Below are 8,497 nucleotides of genomic sequence, written 5' to 3'. Positions count from 1 at the left end.
TCTCAATATCTAAACCAGCGGTGCAGTAGCATTAAAAAGAACGTGAGAACATTTTTGGATATGCGTATAGATCTCTCGCCACGCTACGACGAGTAGGAGAGAGAGGGAACGAGTCTTCGCGCGCTGTCTCTCGCGCTCAATCGGGCGCGAGTAGAGGGGATATCGCGTTCAGTGGACTGGGCGAAACGAAACGGGACAAAAGTAACGTTTCGTGCAAAGGACGTATGTCCAAAGGTAAACAAACGCTACTTAAGTCTTTCTGACTCCAAGCGACTAGAGCGTACCGAAACATTCGATTTTAATTGCTTAAATCATCATATCTCGGGATTGAGTAAACGGATTTACTTGCAATAAGGATCAATTGAAAGAGAAAAATCGAAAAAAAAATTATCACTAATTTTCAGATTTTTAACTACAATGGTTTATCCGTGAGAACGGTTTGAAAAACGTTATGACGTCATAAATCGACATATTCGCGTATATAAGAGTGCGGCAGGGCTCGCGCTGACTTTTCTTTTACACTTTCGTTTTTTTTTAATACTTGGCGTCGAGCCGCTACCGCGTCTCTTGATTCAAACCAAGTAATATCTTTTTGACTGCTTCCAAGTCAGGAAAATTCACTTCAGGTATTTGTATACCCTACCTGCGAGACACTCGGCGCTCGCACATATTTTTTTCCTTAACTATCCATTCTTTAAACATTCACAACGCGCGCCCTAGACTCTCCCCGATGTTCCGGTGCCATAAATAATCCTACAAGACGAGCGCGGAAAACCGTAAGTAAACACTCCAAGACCGATTTCCTATCCTTGAATTTATTATCAAATCAACATTTCCTAAATCCACAGGAAATTCCAGAACCGCGTTTCGAAACTCGTGTTTCCCACAAGTCCCGAAAACAGATGCTTGTATCTCAAGGATAACACGTGCACATCTCAGAACTCCGCTCAACACACTTTCCCTAATTCTAAGAAATCTCGAGCGACTTTTCCTCCAATCGTATCTCCGGAAAAGTCTCCCCCATATTCAAATCCAATCATCAAATCAGACGATACTTTTTACCCAATCCAAACTAAAAAACCACAGAGAACAAACCCCCTCTACAGCATCCTACCCCCAAAAAACACATCCTCCTCTCGAACTCTAACTAGGCCAAGAATCTTAGTTGATAGTCAGTTTGCAGCAAACCTTCACAACATTAAGACTGAAGCCCAATCTCATAAACTTAAACTCCTCAGTCAAATCGCTAACTCATACAAGTAATAATTTTACCAACTCTAACAGTGTGAATAAGTGTATAAGTTTATCAATAAACTCATTGGCATATTTTGTAGTAAACAAAATATTGTGACCAGCACTTATTTGAAAAGCCTTCGACACCGCTTGAGAATTGGAAAACCCTTCCAATTCGCGAGCACAACTTCAACACACAGGTCACGCATACCTGAAAATATAACGTGTTTCAAATTCAGACAAAAACTTAAAGAGACCGAAGGTTTCTTTCTCTAATTCGGAAGGTGATCAAAAAGATCCCTCCACACCAAACCCTGTTTCAGAACTAACTGATTACACGGATACGGAAGTTCCTAGAGAAACGTACGTTAATCAAGTTAGTGAAGAAACGACCGAAATCCTAAATCATCAGCGATCTGATCAGTCGTCTGATATATGCCTCAGTAACGAGAGCATCCTAAATCCAGAGCTCGAAGAAGTAAATTCGTCTAAATCTTCCAATTCCGAGCATCATACGAATTTATCAAAAAATCTAAAAACAAATTCGCCTAAATCAATCAATTCAAAACGCGACGCGAATTTGTCTCTTAATTCAATCAAAAAACAAAAATCTCAAAGTAGCAATTCAGAAAACCAAAAACTCTATTCGGAATACGATAGATGTAAAAGAAAAATCCTAATGAAGAAGAAAGATCGCGATAAACGGCACAAATCCTATGGCACTCATAAAAATCGATCTCCCTCTTCTTCAGAAGAATGCGAAGACAACACAGTCGACGCGATCTCTTCAATTGCAACAGATCAAGAGATTTGCCCATCCTCGGATGAGAAAATTTCTGAGAAACAAGACAAATCCTTCATAACCCTCGAAAACACTCACTCCGAAAACTCTAGCCCTGCTGAGTCAATGGAGGTCACATCACCACATTGTCCAGACACACCTTCGACTGAAAGCAGTTTAGAACTCGACGAAAGCCCCTTGCACCTAATCCCTCACACCCCTCCGGTCACTAGTAACCATTCGTCACCCAAGAAAACTAAACTCGCACAACAGCCTTCGGAAAAACGTACACAAAAAACGGCAGAATTTACACCGCCTCCTAGAAAACGTACGAAAATAAAATCGCACAGCACTACAAGCTTTCTCGAATCAGGGAGTAACCCAGATAGGGAAACCCAAAAGATCGAAACTCAATCCCAAACACATGACACACAGAATCTCGAAAACAGCCAGGAAACATCGAGTGATCTAAACGGGAAAAGAGCAGCCCCTAACGAAAAAACGGTACCTGACTCAAATATGATACATAGTACGCTCAAGGAACAGCCCTTGCAGCTTACTTGCTCCAATGAAAAACTTAATGCCACAAAAAATAAAGAAAATGCCACTTTAACGCACTCTGAAACCCCAAAGAACAGCAAGGATCCCGAAATAATGGCAAATACGGTTCACAACGACCAGTGGAAAATTCCCAAACCCCTTAGGAAACAAAGAATGAAAAAACCACCGTTGTTACCGACTCGTAGATCATCAAGAGAGAGAAAGCCGAAGCAATGCTCATACTGTTCACAAGTGGGACAGCACACGCACGAATATAAAAACCACACCAAACAAATCCAAGATTCAAACCAAACCGGGCTTAACCCACCCCAAAAAATAATGCCTACAATCGTATCAACGACGAGCATTCCAGCGAACCCCCCCAAAAACAAAAAACAAAAACGTACGGACAAAATTCATAAAATTCTTAAACGTAGTGACACAGTCATCGAAGACGAAATTTGCATATCCCCGGAAAACGAAAACGACAAAGAATCGTCGTCCGAAAACGAAAGGCCGCTGAGCCTCCACAACGAAAACAATTTTGAATTATTGCACGAGGACGAAGTACCGACAAACCCCCAAGGGCACGAACCCCTTACACCGACCGTAAATATCGTCACACAACCTCCGAGTGAAACTCCCCCTCCAGCGGGAGGCACCCCAAATATCGTGAACGATAACGGCACAGAAATCGACACCGTCAATATTATCGAAACAAATCACAATTTAGAAATGGTCAAAGACAACTATATACAGGGTGTCCCATTTTAATCTTACACCTGACTTTTCTCGGAAAATATTGCTCGGATCAAATATTGTGTGGAACAAAACTTTTAGGGGTTGAAGGGGGACGTATGATAAAAATTGGTTTGTGGATCCAAAATTCAAAATGGCGGCGTTAGAATGGCCGACATGTTTTTTTCGAATGGAAACATAACTTTTTTTCATCACCAAAAAATTTTTCAGCGCAAAACCAAAAACTTTTGTTGAAAAATTTTTTTGATTAAGTTCATATTTTTCAAGTAAGAACATCATTTTCAACTATTTTAGAGGTATCTAGAATGTACCGCCAAGAGATCTTTAACGTACCAAGTGCAAGTGCGTTTGCGTGTAAGGAGCATATAAACGATTTCGTTGGGACTGAAATCAGCCATTGTTGCTAATTTTCAGAGTTTTCCTCTAATTTAAGAACTTTTAAAAATTTCGAGAATCAAGAATTTTTCTCTGATTTCAGAACCTTTACAAATTTTCGATTTCGTCTCTTGCTAATGGCTGCGGAGTCAGAAGATAAACGTTTCAATCAATTTTTCATCCGTGGGCGATCACAATGACTTCTAAAATAAAAAATTCTTCTCTGATTTAAAACTCTAAAGTAAGAGAACTACGCAAAGTCAGACTACGTCAGTACTACCAATGATGTTTTCTTTAATCTCTTACAAAGTGAACTTACCTTTAATCGTAAGCGAGGCTTACGCTTAAAGATAAGTACACGCAAGCGAGGCTTACGCTTAAAGATAAGTTCACGTAAGCGAGACATACGCCTACTTTTGAGTTGTAAATCAGAGAAGAATTTTTTATTTTAGAAGTCATTGTGATCGCCCACGGATGAAAAATTAATTGAAACGTTTATCTTCTGACTCCGCAGCCATTAGCAAGAGACGAAATCGAAAATTTGTAAAGGTTCTGAAATCAGAGAAAAATTCTTGATTCTCGAAATTTTTAAAAGTTCTTAAATTAGAGGAAAATTCTGAAAATTAGCAACAATGGCTGATTTCAGTCCAAACGAAATCGTTGATATGCTCTTTATTTTAGGGAGGTGTCGGGGCAATTACTTCCGAGCTGAAAATTTGTATCGACGTGAATATCCTGATCGTCGTCACCCATCACGGCAGACAATCCGAACCCTTGAGCAGCGAGCGAGGGCAGGTCGGATGATCCGCCACCGTCGACATTTCCCAAACGTCAATAATTTTGGTGGATTGCATGAAGCCCGAAACATGGCTATTTTAGCCATTATAACAATTGATCCTCATTTGAGTGCCAAAGTGATCTCGGAACGACTGGGGTTTCCCAAATCGACAGTGCACCGTGTATTGAGAGGTGCGAAACTTCACCCGTACCGACTACAATTCCACCAAGACACTCCTAATCCAGATCCGTTGCGAAGGGTGGCGTTTTGTCGGTGGGCGTTGAGACAAATCGAGCGATCCAGGGACTTTTTTCGATACGTTATGTTCAGTGATGAATCCACTTTCAACAACCGTGGTCAAGTGAACCGATGGAACTTTCGGTATTGGTCTGATCAGAATCCACATTGGTTGAGACAGATCGATCACCAGCATCGATGGAGTTTGAACGTTTGGTGTGGTATTGTGAACGGGCAATTAATAGGTCCCCATTTTTTCGAGGGAAATGTGAACTCTGTCCGTTACCTTGATTTTCTACAAAATGAACTGCCTCTTTTGCTAGAAGATCTGGATTTGGAAACACGTCAACAGATGTGGTTTCAGCAAGACGGTGCACCCGCTCACTGTGCTCATGTTGTTCGAAATCATCTGGATACAACATTTGGTCAACGGTGGATTGGTCGAGACGGTCCTGTAAATTGGCCTCCAAGGTCACCAGATCTTACGTCTCCTGATTTCTTTTTGTGGGGGTACTTAACCCTCTCAGACCGAGACCTATTTCGTGTTGACGGAAAATGATTCCCTTCATAATTTTATCTCAAAATACTTTCTAGTTTCCGAATCCATTGTGACATTTCGGTTTTTTTGTTGGGAAATATGAATTTTTGAATGTTCGCTGCGCGCAGCACCAGGTCCTTGGGGAGCAAAATCAGGAAAATTTACGAATGAATCTAGCACCGAATACCTTAAATACATCATATTAGCTTCCCTTTGAAAGGAAATAACGTTTGGAGTACGAAAAAAAAATTTATACCCACTTTTCTTTTGCGATAACTAAAGCACCTTTTCACACAACGCCAACTCAACATGAAACGCCGACTTCATATTGATATTTCGATGAGTTAAAGCAGTTTATCTCTTGGTTTAGGAGTATCTAAGGTGCAATCTAACCTTGCTTGATGGAAATACGCAGTTAGAACCCCGACCTTACTGACCGATGCAGTTTTATTGGGCCTGGAAGCGCGTGTTGCGTAGGAGCAACATACGGTCCGAGAGGGTTAAAAGGCGCTGTCTACCGTCAAGCTCCAACAACACGAGAGAACATGGAGGAGCGGATAAGAGCTGCCTGCCGTGCGATCCCGAGAGATGTTCTCCTACGCACAGTTGATGGTTTTGAGAGAAGAGTTCAGGCATGTTTAAACACGAATGGAGGGATCTTTGAACATCTCTAGGGAGGGATCAGAGTACACTCACAAGGAGGGTTTGGAGTCCGAAAATACTGCGGTAGTGACGAACCGCAGAGACCTAATCCTTGTGAGCTCGTACCTATGGGCATAAAGGCATTGCATGCCCCTCTTTTTAAAAAAAGTTGAAAAATAAAATGAAAATAAAAAACACACACACATGCACCTCCACGTATGCACGCATATGCAAACGCACACGCAAACGCACTTGCACTTGGTACGTTAAAGATCTCTTCGCGGTGCATCCTGGATACCTCTAAAATAATTGAAAATGATGTTCTCACTTAAAAAATATGAACTGAATCGAAAAATTTTTTCAACAAAAGTTGTTGGTTTTGCGCTGAAAAATTTTTTGGTGATGAAAAAAAGTTATGTTTCCATTCGAAAAAAACATGTCGGCCATTCTAACGCCGCCATTTTGAATTTTGGATCCACAAACCAATTTTTATCAAACGTCCCCCTTCAACCCCTAAAAGTTTTGTTGCACACAATATTTGATCCGAGCAATATTTTCCGAGAAAAGTCAGGTGTAAGATTAAAATGGGACACCCTGTATGTTTCATCTCAGCAGATGGTACGGTGTCGAGCGAAATTAGCAAGAGATTAATCGAACTGGGCTTCCTCACTTTATCGCCCCCGAACAAACTGGAAGTAGGTCAAGTACTAGTTTCAGGTACTAAAAATAAAAAGACATTTGGCTTAGTCATTCAAGAAAATGATTCATCATCCATCACTCTAGAAAATTTTACAAAATCATTAAAAAATCTTAAAATCAAGATGGAAGAATTAAAAATGAATTCAGCAGCAGTTTCCCAAAGAAGAAATAATTTCGATCCTTCAACTTGGATCAAAATAAAAAATCTTATACGCGAAATTTTCGCACATTCAAAAATTCAAATAAAAATATGTAAAGACGAGATTACAACTCCACCTCAAGAACACAGATTAGAAATAATAAGAGAGTGCCATGACTCCCCGGTAGCAGGTCATAAAGGCGTCACCAAAACATATAATAGAATCCGTCGAAGATATTTTTGGGACAATCTAAAAAAAACAAGTAGACGACTACGTAAGGCAATGCGAAAGTTGTCAAAGGAGAAAATTGGTTCGAATAAAAACGAAACAATCTATGGTCTGTAACGCTTTTTCCCAGGTAAGCGACAAATTATCCCAATTCCTTTGCTATTGGGCGCCAGCCGAGGTATTCTCCTCGACAAATTTTTATAGATCTTAAACAAAAGAAATAGGCTCGAGAATTGACCGGACTAGCTTCAGATATTCTCGGTAGAGGGGCGTGAGCCTTCTAGAGGAAAATAATTACGGGAATGCAGAGCTGGGATTACAAATGCAATTTATTAGAAAACAAAATAAGAAACAAAGATAATATTATAAATTTCCCAAATTTTTCGGTTGATAATTCCGTCATATAATATTTGATTAACAACTGTCACTTCTGGTGAATATCTGTTCTCGAATATAATTCAAACGATAATATCTCACAATTGACAATACGAAATTAAGGCGTAGCCTACGAAATGACGATACACTGGTTCTCGGTGATAGAACACGAAATTACGATAATTCTTAACCTAGGACTCTGATCCGGATGTAAATCTTTAATTTAACGAATTCCTCTCGGCAATTCTATTAATTCCGCAACGATAAGAAATTTACTATTGATGACCAAATAAATCAAAAAGGACGTTAGAATTCAATTCACTCGTGCGACAAAGTAACCATTCGATATCGTTCAATTTTCCGATATTTCACCGATTTTAACTTGCGCGCAAAATAATACAAAAACGAGACAAAATTATGAACGAGGCAACAGCTCACCGCAATGGTTTCAGAAATTGTAACTCCGGCAATTATCTTCGGAATTACGATTCGATTTCGGGGCGTTGGCTTCTCGAAGGCAAAAGATGAGGCTCAAGAGAATGCGTCCTTCCTCGTTGTGGTCCGGATTTCGAGTCACGAGATCGATTCGAAATTTCTATAACGCGGTAGTATGGGACCTAACCCCCCACCCTTAGCCTCCTCGTTTGATCGAGCTGTTAACGGGTTCTTCGAGAATCTTCGTGAATAATTTCGCCCTCATTATTTCAAATTGTCGACGTTCGAGAATTCGTTGTTGACAATATCGATGTTGGATCTCGGTGCTGATAGACGCACCGCGAGTTCGACGGTTCGGGGTGAGGGCTTTGAGTTAGCGTCCCACCGCTCGATGTTTTGAATCTCGTACTCGATGACCAACGAGATCTACGATGAAATGACGGACGATCTTCTATATTTGAACTGCCCAATTTCTCTGCTCTCGCTTCTTCCTTGATTTTACGAAACTCGTCGCTCGCCCATAAAATGTTTAAATGTGAAACAAAAAAAAAGAATATAAAATAAAATTCATAATTTTGGTTTCTTTATCGCTTGAGACTTTTGAGGAATATTCGTTCGAGAGGAATTCTGACAACGTCGAAAAACGCCTTCCCCTGAGCCATGTTTGAGGAATTATACATTTTTAAGTGACGAGCAGAATTGCCACGTCACAGGTCATTACCGACACCCCGATCGAC

Source organism: Venturia canescens, chromosome 3 (assembly GCF_019457755.1).
Source record: "Venturia canescens isolate UGA chromosome 3, ASM1945775v1, whole genome shotgun sequence".
NCBI lineage: Eukaryota > Metazoa > Arthropoda > Insecta > Hymenoptera > Ichneumonidae > Venturia > Venturia canescens.
Note: the sequence above shows the minus strand (reverse complement) of the source record.